This window comes from Lagenorhynchus albirostris, chromosome 7 (genome assembly GCF_949774975.1).
Source record: "Lagenorhynchus albirostris chromosome 7, mLagAlb1.1, whole genome shotgun sequence".
Taxonomy (NCBI): domain Eukaryota; kingdom Metazoa; phylum Chordata; class Mammalia; order Artiodactyla; family Delphinidae; genus Lagenorhynchus; species Lagenorhynchus albirostris.
Genome location: NC_083101.1, coordinates 80,860,001 through 80,875,212, shown reverse-complemented (window position 1 = coordinate 80,875,212; position 15,212 = coordinate 80,860,001). Strand labels below are relative to the sequence as shown.

Below are 15,212 nucleotides of genomic sequence, written 5' to 3'. Positions count from 1 at the left end.
TTAATACCTAATTTAAGGTACTGTATGTTACCTTTTGCATTTCTTGAGAAAGACTGTCTGAAGAAAATTACTTGGTTAATGATAAACTGATGGTCTGGTTTTGGTTTTGGTTGCTCTGTGGGGAAAATGTTTACACTTAAAATAATCTACATATAAAAAAACCTCAAAACATTCAACAATATAATTAAATAACAGGAAAAATGTATAATACTGACTACACTCTGAGGTAATGAAGATACATTTATAATGCTGAAAAAATTCAGAGAATTTTAGTCACTGAATTAAACTTCAGGAATCCTCATTTTAAATACCTTACCACAGTCAAGATATCAAAGAAAAGTCACCCAAGATAAAGTGATGTTTGCCAGTCAGAGAAATGGGAACTAAAAACTACTGATGAGAATTGTCCACAGACCTAATATTATCATATTAGGATACTGTTACTGTCTTCTTCAAAATTAAAAAGAAAAATAAAATCTTTCAGATATACATAAAGTATGTCATGATGAAATAATGAGTCAAATACTAAACAACAGAAAAATTCAGTAAGTTCTTATATTTACATAATTTTATAAGACTTCCTTAGTCTTCATTTCCAAAAAACACTTTTTCTTCCAATGAGGCTGTGCAATTATATTCTCACTAGAGAAATATTAATTTTGCCATTTCCATAATTATAATGACTTATTAATGCAACACACATTTGGCAGTCAATAAACGTTGAATAAATAAGTAACAAAGAATGAATAGGATGGATTAGAAACAAAAATTTAATTTATAAAATCCCACTTTAAAAAGTAGGTTAATGCAGACAATGTAATTCTTTTAGACTTCAGACATTTTACATTCTTTGCTACAAAATAATACAGAAACTTTCAGTTTAACTAGTTTGGGACATTAACTAGAAAGAGCTGTCTATCACTAAAGACTAAGTGCCCCGTTTTTCACATCATCAAATCTGACAAAATTCTAAAGAGAAACATCCATCATATCTATCCAAATTCTCAAATTCTAATAATTAGAACTGAGGAAAGAAAGAAGCCCTAGTAAGGTGAGTTAGAACAGAAGCTATTTAATAGATAACTAAATTACCAAATCTGGTTTTGCAACACTCCGTGGTGTCTAAAAACTCTCAAAATTTTATTTCAGTTTAATATAAAATGTATTTTTATGCCTAGCCACACTTTTAAGAAACTGTCTGTAAACAAAAATGTGGCGACAACACAAAGGTCAGAGATCGCTGACAGAGATCAAATAAATGAACTATAACTTAATGATCCACAAGAAAGATTAGGGGCTGTTTATGAAGCCCAGGGGGACTGTACAGATAAGTCTCCACCCAAGAAACAAACAAAAGAAGCAAGATTAACATACCTGGAGAAGACCAGGCAAGGCCAAATATATCCCCAAAGATCACTCGCCCCGGATCTGGTCTCCTCCCTTTCCCCCTAACCTCATCGCCTCAGGGAAAACTAAATCTGTATCTCACGTCCCAAGCTCACCCTCAAGTCGTCCCCATCACTAACCTTTACTAAAACCTGGGTCCCTCTCCCCAACATCCTCTAATTCCCACCGAGCTCTCGCTCCAGCCACATAGATGTCTACTGCGCCTATTTTCCAGTAGAGTATTAGTCCCCTTAATCCGAACTCATTTATTTTCCCGCGTCCCATCTGCCCTCCGCCCCTTCAACTCTGGTCCCCTCACTCCGACCCTTCTCCCAGAATCCTCTCCAAGTCACCCGTCTCTGGCCCCTTCGCCTTCACACCCCCTGAGCTGCCGCTCCTCTCATTCCACTCAGCCTCCAGCTTCCTCCCTATCCCTCCCCCATCCGTCTCCCGGTACCTGCTCCCTCCCCCAACTCCGCCCCTCTCCCCCTCCCCCAGCGGGAGGCCCCCTCACCTGAACGCCGGCGCCGCTGTCCCAGAAGCCGAAAGGTGCTGCCGCCGACCGGCCTCCCAGGCTCGGTCCCCGCTGAGCTCCTGACGGCCCCTAGGGAGAGCGAAGACCACCACCTCCAACTCTGCTCTCCCCAGGCCAGGCCGTCACCGTAGCCACCGCCACTGCCACAGCCGCCATGTTGAAGCCCCACTTCCCTCCTCCTTCCCCTCACCGCTCCTCCCCTTTGGGCGTCTGACGTCATAGCGCCGCGCTCCATCCCTCGAGCCAATGGGAGGAGTCAACGGTGACGTGACTAATCTCCACAAGGGCTGAACATTGCTAGGTTTGAGAGCGTCGCTGTTGGAACCAGTGAACCCGGCACACCCAAGGGGAGGGAGGAAAGGTGGGGGTCACTGAGAGGGTAATGCGTAAGGGTTGGAGAAGGGGCCCAGGTGGGAGTCCGAGAGACTTGAATCTCGAAGGGAAGCACAAAGGCTTACCAAGCAGACCCACTTGGAAATCAGGATGTCTGGCTTCTGGTCCTCCTGGGTCATTGACTTGGTACAAAGTCCTATCCTTTCTGGGCCTCACTTTCCCCATTTACAAATTGTAAGGGAGCACGACCCTATGAGGCCTTACCAGAACAGACCCCCACCCATGTCCTCTGCCTGCCTATTGTCTGTAAAAAAAATTTAGTTGAAGAATAAATTTAATCAGAAAACTGAAAAAAATGCAGAAAAAAAGAAAAACAGTCAAGCAAGACACAATAATAATACTTTAGCCATTAAACAAAGTCAAGGACCTTTAGTTCTTCCTGAAGGACTATAGATAATATTCTGAGCTATGTCCTTTGAGCTGTTTTGCAGATACTGAACCCCTGCCCCCACCAGGTGGAAGAAGTTAACTGTAGGCTGCCCACAAGCATGTAGACCCCAGACCAGTTGAAACCAGAAGGTTGATGATGCACTCCTGATTACCTCATCACCAACCAATCAGAAGAATGTCCACGAGCTGACCACTCCCTGCTCCTTGAACACTGTAAGACTCCTCACTACCTCCTCCAGGGCGGGACACACAGTCTTGAGGGCATTAGCCCACTGTGACCCCCTTTGCCTGGCAAAGCAATAAAGCTGTTCTTTCCTACTTCACCCAAAACTGTCTCCATGTTTCTATTAGGCACCAGTGAACAGAGGCCGAATTTCAGCAACACAATGAATAGGTTGAAAGGTGACCTCTAAATCTCCCTCCACTTCTGACATTCAACGGGTTTAAACCAGGTAATCCAATCCCAGACCTTTACTGCCTTCTGTACTTATTGGATGTCTCCTAGAATCAAGTGCATTGAGGTTCATAACTGAATGAGATGAGTCATTGTTCCCAAAAGTTCCTAACTGGTGGGAAAAATAGAAGCATAAACAGTAACTCTAGAAAAAGTCAGGGTGATGATGACATCAGTTGCTCTGGAAAAATTGACCTTTGGCTAAAGGATTAGGAGAGATTTACATCTCTATACTTTCTTGGTACTGTAGTAAAGAATGTGTACACTCTGGTGTCTAATTCTCTAGCCCTGTTTTCTCTCCAGAACTCCAGAGAAGATTAATTGTATTTTGAAGAGTGCAGCAGTTTTAATCCACAATGAGAGAAAGTGGGCATTCCAGAAGGGGGCAGTTAAAATGAACAGAGAGGGACTTCCCTGGTGATCCAGTGGGTAACACTCTGTGCTCCCTGTGCAGGTGTCCAGAGTTCAATCCCTGGTCGGGGAACTAGATCCCACGTGCATGCTGCAACTAAGAGTTTGCATGCCGCAACTATGAGCCCGCACGCCGCAACTAAAAAAAAAATTCCGGGCTTCCCTGGTGGTGCAGTGGTTGAGAGTCCGCCTGCCGATGCAGGGACACGGGTTCGTGCCCCAGTCTGGGAGGATCTCACATGCCGCGGAGCGGCTGGGCCCGTGAACCGTGGCCGCTGAGCCTGCACGTCCGGAGCCTGTGCTCCACAAAACGGGAGACGCCACAACAGTGAGAGGCCCACGTACCGCAAAACAAACAAACAAACAAACAAACAAAAATCCCACATGCCACAAGGAAGATCCCACGTGCTGCAACTAAGACCCAGCACAGCCAAAATAAATAAATAAATAAAAATACATATTAAGGGACTTACCTGGTGGCACAGTGGTTACAAATGTGTCTGCCGGGCTTCCCTGGTGGCACAGTGGTTAAGAATCTGCCTGCCAATGCAGGGGACACGGATTTGAGCCCTGGTCCAGGAAGATCCCACATGCCCCGGAGCAACTAAGCCTGTGCGCTGCAACTACTGAGCCTGCGCTCTAGAGCCCATGAGCCACAACTACTGAAGCCCATGCACCACAACTACTAAAGGCCACGCGCCTAGAGCCCATGCTCCTCAACAAGAGAAGCCACCGCAATGAGAAGCCCGCGCACCACAACAAAGAGTAGCCCCCGCTCCTGCAACTAGAGAAAGCCCACACGCAGCAATGAAGACCAAATGTAGCCATAAGTAAGTAAATAAATAAAACATTTTTTAAAATACATGTTAAAAAAATAAACTGAACAGAGAATAGCAAATCATCACTTTTGGACTGCTTTCCTACTTAATTCAACAGATAATGGGCAGCCACAGAAGGTTTGTGGAGAGAGCAGTATCTGAGCAAATCTCTTCATCAGGAGAATTAAAATGGTAGCAGTGAATAAAATGGATTGGAGACTACCTTGTAGACTTCTACACTGAGTAAAAGACTTACACCTGAACTAAAGCATAGACAGTGGGAATGGAGACTAGGAGATAAGCTGGAGCAAGACTTAGGAAATGGACTCAACAAGATTTAGAGACCTGCTATATGGAGGGAGAAATCACAAAGAAGAAAGAGCCAAGTTTTGGAGGTGTCTTATTAACAGAAATAAGGCCTAAGGTTTACTGAAGCACTAGGGGAGATAATAATGAGTCTAGCTGGCCAAACTGAGATTAAGATGATGGCAGATTTTCTGCAGAGATGCTCAGGAGGAAATGTGAGCTTGGAAATCAGGAAAGAGATAAGGAGTACACAGGTATAACATAGTGGTACTCCTTGAACAAATAAATTTGTCATTCATTTATCCAGCAAGTACTAATCGAGTGCCTGCAGTATACCAGACACTGTTCTATGCACTAGGGATACAACAGTATATAAAAATACCCCCCCAAAAAAAAACCTGCTCTCACAAATCTTACCTTCTAGAGGAAAATAATAATAGTGGTGACAGGTTTTACAAAGAAGAATAAAGCAAGGAAAGGAAATAGAAAGTATCCAGGGTTGAAATTTATAAAGGATGGCCAGGGAAAGATGACATCTGAGAAAAGACTGGAAGGAAGTGAGGACATGAGTCATGCAGACACCTAGGAGAACAAAATGCCAGGACAAGGGAACAGAAAGTACAAACACCCTGAGATGAAAGCTCACCTTCTATGTTCTCGGATCAGTAAGCAGCCAGGTATGGCTGGCATGGAGTGAGTGAGCAATGAAGAGAATAAGGCAGGTGAAAGCCCAGAGGTAACAGGGGGCTAAATCATACAGGGTTTTGTAGATCATTTTAAGGACTTTGACTTTTACTCTAAGTGAGAGTTTTGGCAGAGAAGGAAAATGATCTAAATTTTTAGCAGGATCACTGTAGTGACTACACTGAGCATAGCTAAAGAAGGGCAAGGGCAGAAGAAGAAAGACCATTAGGAGGTTATTGCAGTAATCCAGACAGGAAATGATAGTGCTGTAGACTGAGAAGTAGTAGTAGTGAAGGTGATAAGAAATGGTTGGGTTCTGGGTAGGTTTTGAAGATAAAGCTGTAAGAATTTGCTCACAGATTAGATGCACAGTGTGAGAAAATGAGAAGACTCAAGGATGACTTTAAAGTTTTTGACCTGAGTCAAATTTTTGCAGGTATGGCTACAAGAATGGAAAATCAGATTAATTCAAATTTCTGGGGATACAACCCTTTGGAACACTGACAAATACAGCATGGGAAGATAAAGCAGAGAGATGGAAAAGTGGTGGCCAGAGAAGTAGAAAAGGAATCAGGAACTGTGGTGCCAGGGAGGATTAGGAAGGAAAACTCTTTGGAAGACTGGGCCCGTGCCTCCTCTCAGAGTAGGACTCCCTGAGGCCAGAGACAAACCTCCCCCATCAGGCAGGGACTTCCTGAGGTTCCTCATAAGCCTAGGTCTCCTGATCTAGTAATTTTTCCTTCTCTGCCTTCTTGCTTTAAGTGGGGACCAAGTTGCTGACCACCTACTACTGGGGCAGCCTGCCACGTCCCTCCAACCCCCATGGAGACAACTCATCCTTAGGAAATGGAAAGGCACAGAGAACTATATTCACTATACTATGATAAACCATAATGGAAAAGAATATTACCCAAAAAAGAATGTATATATATGTATAACTGAATCACTTGTCTGTACAGAAGAAATTAACACAACATTGTAAATCAACTATACTTCAACATTTTTAATTTTTTAAAAATATTTTTAAAAAGAGAAATGGAAAGGAAGTGAGGATATTTCCTAGAAAAACAAATAGTTCTTCATCTTCCTAGGAATGACTCATACTTGTCAGTTTCCACACATGAATCCCAGTGCTGGCTCACCTGGGGCCAGAAGATGGTGAACAGGGTGCCAGTCCTCTACTTTCCCTGCCCTGTGTCTTTCCCTCCCAGTGCCAGCATACCTGCCGGCCTAGAAGCAGCTCTCCAGGCAAGGAGCACCAGTTTGTGCTTCTCCCACTTTTCCTCTTTTTTCTCCCTCCCTTCATACACTAGGCTTTGGGGTACTTAAAAGCAGGCACAGGAAACACATACAAGCAGCCCTAGAATCTTTCATTCATTTAGCCATCCAACATGGACTAAATCCTACTATATGCCAGGCACCATGAGTCTATAAAGATGCTCCAAAGAAGGTTAAGTAAGGAAATCAGACAGGTGTACAGATAATGATGGTACCTGGCAGAAAATAACCTGAGTTTCCTAGGTAGCACTTTTCCTGCCTGAGGGGTAGAGAAGAGAGAGAATTCAGGCAGACTTGAGAAATCAAAGAAGACTTCATGGAGAGCTGAAGCAGTTAAGTTAGGCCTTAACAGACAGGTAGAACAAAGGGTTCCCAAATCAATGAGAACAAAGCAGTTTGAGCAAAGGCATGGATGCAGGAAAGTTCCAGGAAATCCAGATTTAATAAGTAGAGCAAAGGGTATATGTAGAAGAGCAGAGGGAGATAAGGCTGGAGAGACAAGGGGGACAAGGCTTGGCTTGGGTTTAACAATTCTAAAGCTGTAAATAAAATTACTGACATCTTTCCTCCTGGGAAATTCAAGAGAAAAGTCTGGATGAGTCCTTACAATCTTGAAGGTCAGGTTGAAACCCTCTGCCCTTCCCCAGAAGCTCAAGGACTCTGGGTGACCTCTGGAGTTCCTTCTGATTGTAAGACCTATGTGATGACCATCATATGAAGATGCAATTATCCTGATGACCATGAATGGATAAAGATGATTTCAAATTCCAAAAGGATGAAAATATAAACACACATACACACACACACATTCTAAAATATTAGAAGAGAATATAGAAAAATATTTTTTGAATCATGCATTGGGAAGAACTTTTCTAATCATGACGTCAAATTCAGAACGCATAAAGGAGATGATTGACAGATTTGATAATGGCAAAAGACCCCCTACACAAAGTGAAAAGATAAACTGGCAGAAAATATCTGTGACCTATATAATAGGAAAAGGGTTAATTTTCCCCACATACAAAGAGTCCCTACAAATCAGTAAGAAAAATAGAATGATTCAATAGAAAAATATGGGTGTAACTTGTTAAGAGGCAATCACTAAAGAAGAAACACAAATAGCTAGTGAACATATGAAAAGATGGCCCATATCACTGATTTTTTTTTAGTTTGAAATAGGTTATATGCCATTTATCTGTTTTTAAAATTAATTAATTTACTTATTTATTAGTTTTGGCTGTGTTGGGTCTTCGTTGCTGCGCACAGGCTTTCTCTAGTTGCAGTGAGCAGGGGCTACTCTTCCTTGCGGTGCGCGGGCTTCTCATTGTCGTGGCTTCTCTTGTTGTGGAGCACAGGATCTAGGTGCGCAGGCTTCAGTATTTGTGGCACGTGGGCTCAGTAGTTGTGACTCGCGGGCTCTAGAGCTCAGGCTCAGTAGTTGTGGTGCACGGGCTTAGTTGCTCCGTGGCATGTGGGATCTTCACGGACCAGGGTTGGAACCCGTGTCCCCTGCACTGGCAGGTGGATTCTTAACCGCTGCACCACCAGGAAAGTCCCATTTATCTGTTCATTAAAAGTTTTCAGCTCTTCACTGGTTGACAAACTATGGTCATGGGCCAAATCTAGCTCTACTGCATGCTTTATTTCCCCCAGTTTTACTGAGCTATAGTCGACATACAGCGCTGTGTAAGTTTAAGGTGTACAGCATAATGATTTGACTTACATATATAATGAACTGATTATCATAAGTTTAGTGAACATCCATCACTTCATATAGATATAAAATTAAAGAAATAGAAAAAAAATTTTGTGTGTGTGATGAAGCTCTTAGAACTTACTCTACACAACTTTCACATACAACATACAGCAGTGTTCATTATATTCATCATGTTGTACATTACATCCTAGTACTTATTTACGTTCTACCTGGAAGTTTGTACCTTTTGACCGCCTTCATCCAATTCCCCCTTCCCACACCCTTATCTATGGTAGCCACAAATCTCTTTTTCTATGAGTTTGTTTGTTTTTGAAATATTTGACTTACAACACTATGTTAGTTCCTGTTACACAACATAGTTGTTTGGCATTTCTATACATTTCAAAATGATCACCACAGTAAGTCTAGTTACAATATGTTATCTTACAAAGATATTACATAGTCGTTGACTGTATTTGCCACACTGTATATTTCAACCCCATAACTCATTTATTTTGCAGCTGGAAGTTTGTACCTCTTAATCTCCCTCACCTGCTTATTTCCTCCCCCTACTCTCCTCCCCTCTAGCAACCATTTGTTTGTTCTCCATGTCTATAACTCTGTTTCTGTATCACTGGTCATTTTTAAAATGAAACAAGGCCCCATGTTTCACCTAACAGATTGGCAAGAGCTAAAAGGATTAATTACATCCAAAGCTGGCATGGATGGAGAAATAAGCATTCTTATACACTTTTTTTTGTATCTTTAAAAAAATTTTTATACAGTTTCTAAAGGTTACTTTCCATTTACAATTATTACAAAATATTGGCTATATTCCATGTGTTGTACAGTACATCCTTCAGCCTGTCTTACATCAAGTAGTTTGTACTTCCCACTGCCTCACCCCTATGTTGCCCCTCCCCCATTCTCCACTGGTAACCACTGTTTTTTCTCTATATCCGTGTCTGCTTCTTTTATGTTATATTCACTGTATATTTTAGATTCCATATGTAAATGATATCATAAAGTATTTATCTTTCTCTGTTTGACTTATTTCACTTAGCATTAGGTCCTCCAAGTCCATCAATGTCGCTGCAAATGGCAAAATTTCGTTCTTTTTTATGGCTGAGTAGCATTCCATTGTGTATATATACCACATCTTCTTTAACCTTTCATCTGCTGATGGACACTTAGGTTGTTTTCATGACAATTTACTAATTGGAAATAGTGTTGCCACGAACATTGGGGTGCATGTATCTTTTCAAATTAGTGTTTTCATTTTTTTCTGATATATACCCAAGAGTGGAATTACTGGGTCATATAATAGTTCCATTTTTAGTTTTTTGAAAAACCTCCATGCTGTTTTCCATAGTGGCTGCACCAATTTACAGTCCCACCAACAGAGTACAAGTGTTCTCTACATCCTCACAAACATTTATTTGTGTTCTTTTTGTTTGTTTGTTTGTTTCTGTATGCAGGCCTCTCACTGTTGTGGCCTCTCCCGTTGTGGAGCACAGGCTCCGGACGTGCAGGCTCAGCGGCCATGGCTCACGGGGCCAGCCACTCCGCGGCATGTGGGATTTTCCCGGACTGGGGCACGAACCCGTGTCTCCTGCATCGGCAGGTGGACTCTCAACCACTGCGCCACCAGGGAAGCCCTATTTGTGTTCTTTTTAAAAAAATATTAATTAGTTGCACTGGGTCTTAGTTGCAGCAGGCGGGCTCTTTAGTTGCGGCTTGCCAGCTCCTCAGTTTTAGCCCGTGGGGTCCTTAGTTGTGGCACTAGAACTCTTAGTTGAGGCATGCATGTGGGATCTAGTTCCGTGACCAGGAATCGAACCTGGGCCCCTTGCATTGGGAGCACAGAGTCTTAACCACTGCACCACCAGGGAAGTCCCATTTGTGTTCTTTTTGATGATAGCCATTCTGACATGTGTGAGGTGATATTTCACTGTGGATTTGATTTGCATTGCCCTGATGATTAACGATGGTGAGTATACACACTCCTGATGACAGTATAAATTGGTGAAAAATTTTTGTAGAGCAATTTGGCAGTGACTATCACAATATATTGTGGAATAAAAAAGCAAATTGCAGAACAATGCATATTGTATTCATTTTTGAAAAATTAAAAGTACATATAGACAGATATTAAAATGCATAGATAGGGACTTCCCTGGTGGCGCAGCAGTTAAGAATCTGCCTGCCACTGCAGGGGACACGGGTTCGAGCCCTGGTCCGTGAAGATCCCACATGCCACGAAGCAACTAAGCCCATGTGCCACAACTACTGAGCCTGCGCTCTAGAGCCCGCGAGCCACAACTACTGAGCCCGTGTGCCACAACTACTGAAGGTCGCGTGCCTAGAGCCCATGCTCCACAACAAGAGAAGCCACCACAATGAGAAGCCCGTGCACCGCAATGAAGAGTAGCCCCTGCTCGCCACAACTAGAGAAAGTCCGTGCCCAGCAATGCAGCCAAAAATAAAATAAATAAATTAAAAAAAAAAAAAGAATCCGCCTGCCAATGCAGGGGACATAGGTTCAATCCCTGGTCCAGGAAGCTGTGGAGCAACAAAGCCCATGCGCCACAACTACTGAGCCTGCACTCCAGAGCCCGTAAGCCACAACTACTGAAGCCCTCATGCCTAGAGCCCATGCTCCGCAACAAGAGAAGCCACTGCAATGAGAAGCCCGCACACTGTAACAAAGAGTAGCCCCCGCTCTCCACAACTAGAGAAAGCCTGCACACACCAACGAAGGCCCAACGCCAAAAACAAACAAATAAATAAAATGCATAGATAAAAACCTGAAAGGATACACACCAAACTATCAACTGTGTCTCTGGAGGGAGCAGGACTTGTCTGGAGGTGTATGGGCAGCAGGACCTGGAACGAAGGGAGAAGGGAAGTAGAAACCGTGTAGAAGACAGCAGGCCCTGCTGGAAAATGCTCCCACAGTTATAAGAAAGAGGAAGAACCACCCTGACTTCTCCCTTCTTCCCTCTCCTGTCAGTGCCTAGCTGGCAGTGAATCTAGCTAGTATTCAGTTGGCAAAGGAGCTGGGAAATGTAGCTTTCAGGAGAAAAACAGAGAATTGGTTTGAGAATGACAAAGTAATGACCAACTTCAAAAAGTTATTGTGGGGCTTCCCCGGTGGCGCAGTGGTTGAGAGTCAGCCTGCCGATGCAGGGGACGCGCGCGGGTTCGTGCCCCGGTCCGGGAGGATCCCACATGCCATGGAGTGGCTGGGCCCGTGAGCCATGGCCGCTGAGCCTGCGCGTCCGGAGCCTGTGCTCCGCAACAGGAGAGGCCACAACAGTGAGAGGCCCACGTACCGGAAAAAAAAAAAAAAAAGTTATTGTGTAGTTCACAGAATCAGTAAGAGAGATGGATGTGAAAAACAGGAGAAAACCTAGTAAAAACACAGCAGAAGGTATGGGAAGAGTCATTCTGTAAAAGAGTAAAAGTAAATAGTAAAATATAATTAATTAATTTTATTTTAAAAATCTTAATGGTATAGGTAGACTGTCCTGGCACTGAGCTAAAAGAGTCTGTCCCTAGTAATCATTTAGCTAATACACTGATGTCAACTATAAACCAAACCCTGCACTGCAAGGGGAACAAAGATTAAATAAGACCAGGTTTCAGTCATCAAGAATCTTTGGGGGGCTTCCCTGGTGGCGCAGTGGTTGAGAGTCCGCCTGCCGATGCAGGGGACACAGGTTTGTGCCCCGGTCCGGGAAGATCCCACATGCCGTGGAGCGGCTGGGCCTGAGAGCCATGGCCGCTGAGCCTGCGCGTCCAGAGCCTGTGCTCCGCAACGGGAGAGGCCACAACAGTGAGAAGCCCGCGTACTGCAAAAAAAGTAAAAGAACCTTTGGGAAATTCCCTGGCGGTCCAGTGGTTAGGACCCAGCGTTTTCACTACTGTGACCTAGGTTCAATCCCTGGTCGGGGAACTAAGATCCTGCAAGCCAAAAAAAAAAAAAATTTTTTTTTGGAGGAAGACAAACATGTAGACAGACAGCTACAACAGAGTTAATTTCAGCAAGCTCAAGGACAAGGCCGGCAACTAAACTAAACTGTGCCTTTGTGTAAGATGGAAAAAGTCACCCTCTCTGAGTGGATGCAATGCCAAGGTTGACAATTTGGCAGGCTGAATGCAGCTGAATTTCAGCTCTCTGGATCTTCAGCCAGGTACTTCTGTGCAGAGGACAAAATGCACATCCATGCATAGCTGACTGGCTTGAGGAGGTAGATACAGGCACCTATGAAGCAGAGTAGAGGTAGCCTATATGGATGTGCACCTGCGCAACAGAAATCTCTGGGAGCCCAGCCTCCTGACCCAGAACATCATTAGAAACCTCAATGATTTTGTTTTTGGTGCTGCTGTGACAAGGATTTGGCAAAGCAAACCTCCAGAAATTTGTAAAGGCTCCTTTGGAAGGCAAAATTGACAGATGGTGTTTACAGCTTTGCTTTGGTTCTTCCATCAGAGTGAATGCCAGATGTTTTCTTTGGTTTCCAAGATAGTGTGTGAGATCTAAAAGGCTCCTTTGCCCAACGATTATGAAACATCAGTACACACAGTTAAGTGTGAGTATGTGGGCAAGTGAATCAATCATGTGCCCAAGGTTGGCAAAATTTGATTTGCTGCTGTGTGAATACAAGGTTTGGTGTTATCATTCTAGTCTTTAAGTCATGTAACAAAATCAGTGAAACTGAGCGGTGGGGCTCCCAGGCACAGAGGCCCTTTTGTCCCCTGTTTCTTGTAAGCAAGACTCCAACCTCAACGACCTTCCCCGGATTCCTGAGGGCAGATTCGAAAAGTTGCTAATCAAGGGAGGAGCAGCCAAGAAACCACCTGAGGCAAGATTAAAGGGACCAGAGAAGCTCATCAAGATTAGCAGACCTGGGCTTCCCTGGTGGCACAGTGATTGAGAGTCCGCCTGCCGATGCAGGGAACGCGGGTTCGTGCCCCGGTCCGGGAAGATTCCACATGCCGTGTAGCGGCTGGGCGGGCCCGTGAGCCATGGCCGCTGAGCCTGCGCATCCGGAGCCTGTGCTCCGCAACCGGAGAGGCCACAACGATGAGAGGCCCGCGTACCACAAAAAAAAAAAAAAAAAAAAGATTAGCAGACCTGACCACCTGAGATGAGATTAAGGGCATGCAAGCCCTGCTCACGCCCTAATCTTGGCAGAGACCCCACCTTTGAACCATTGTCATAAAACCCTCAATCAAATCCTCCCGGGTTGGGACACATAGTTTTTTGAGGCAAAAGTCCATTGTGGCTCCCTTTGCCTGGCAAAGCAATAAAGCTATCCTTCTCTACTTCACCCAAAACTCTGTCTGGGACTTCCCTGGCAGTCCAGTGGTTAAGACGCTGTGCTTCTAATGCAGGGGACGCAGCTTCTATCCCTGGTTGGGGAACTAAGATCCCACATGCCATGCGGTGAGGCCAAAAACAAAAAAACAAACAATCAGAAGAAAACTGTCTCCAAGATTTGATTCGGCACCAGTGTACAAAGAGGCAGAGCTTTCGGTAACATCAGAGTCCCTTAATAGAGGGTAAGTTGGACAAATCCACATGAGACAATGTTATGCAGCCATCAAAAAGGATGTTATAAAAGACAGAATTATAGACAAAGTAAGATCAGTGGTTTGCAGGGCTTGGAGAAGGGGGATGAATAGGGGAAATACATAACATTATTAGGCCCGTGTCTGTATGATATTGTAATGGTGAATACATGACATGGGTTTGTCAAAATCCACACAACTGTACAAAGAATGAACCTTAATGTAAACTATGGGCTTTAGCCAGTAATAGTGCTTCAATACTGATTCACTAATTGTAACAGATGTACCACGCTAATGCAGCGTGTTAATATTGATAGTAGGGGAGGGCTTCCCTGGTGGCGCAGTGGTTAAGAATCCACCTGCCAATGCAGGGGACACGGGTTTGAGCCCTGGTCCGGGAAGGTCCTACATGCCGCGGAGCAACTAAGCCCATGCGCCACTACTGAGCCTGCGCTCTAGAGCCCGCGAGCCACAACTACTGAAGCCCGCGTGTCTAGAGCCCGTGCTCCGCAACAAGAGAAGCCCCTGCAATAAGTCTGTGCACTGCAACGAAGAGTAGCCCTCACTCACCACAACTAAAGAACGCCTGCGCGCAGCAACAAAGACCCAACGCAGCCAAAAATTAATTAATTAATTTTTAAAAAATTGATAGTAGTGGAAATAATAGTGGGGCTGGGGGAATATGGGAACGCTGCACTATCTACTCAATTTGTTTCTGTAAATCTAAAACTGTTCTAAAAAATAAAGTCTAAAAAAGGATGTTAGAGTATTAGATTATTATAAAACATTATTAAGTTTACTAAGTAAGATTATGAAATCTTACTAAGTTTAAAAAGAGCTACTAGCAATGTATACAGTATGGTTTCGTTTTTTTGGTAACATTATACACACATGCACAATATAATTTTGAATCTGAAATTCTGAAAGGACATATGCCAAAATATTTACAGTGGTTAAATCAGTGGAAAGATTATGGGTAATTTCTAATTTCTTTTTGCTTGCTTATTTTAAAATGCTTTTGAACATTTTTTATTACACAAAACGCACAAATACTTTCCCACTGTAAATGGTTCAAAGAATAGGAAGTATATTTTAGGACTGTTTTGGTGTGCTCCCCATATCTCCACCCTTCAAAACTGAAACATTCATTCTCCCAGCTGCTAGCAGTGTTAATGACTGATAGTTTGCAGTTAAGCTCCCCGTACAACCTTACCTGAGGTTCATTTAAAATCATGCCTTCTTCCCCAGGGCAGCCCACATTCAAAGACTGATTGGTGCAAGGGC

General features: G+C 43.7%; 1 protein-coding gene across 2 annotated transcripts in view; it reads right to left on the bottom strand.

Moving 5' to 3' along the window:
- UBAP1 (ubiquitin associated protein 1) overlaps positions 1 to 2,039 on the bottom strand; it is a 55,762-nt gene extending 53,723 nt beyond the window's left edge. Inside the window, exon 1 of one of the 2 annotated variants that reach the window (XM_060155252.1) lies at positions 1,901 to 2,039. The gene's annotated coding sequence lies outside the window, so the exon portion shown is untranslated. Of the gene's footprint in view, positions 1 to 1,374; positions 1,704 to 1,900 lie in introns of those variants that run through there. The other variant, XM_060155253.1, reaches the window with a different exon arrangement.
- Between the last annotated feature and the right edge of the window lie 13,173 nt (positions 2,040 to 15,212).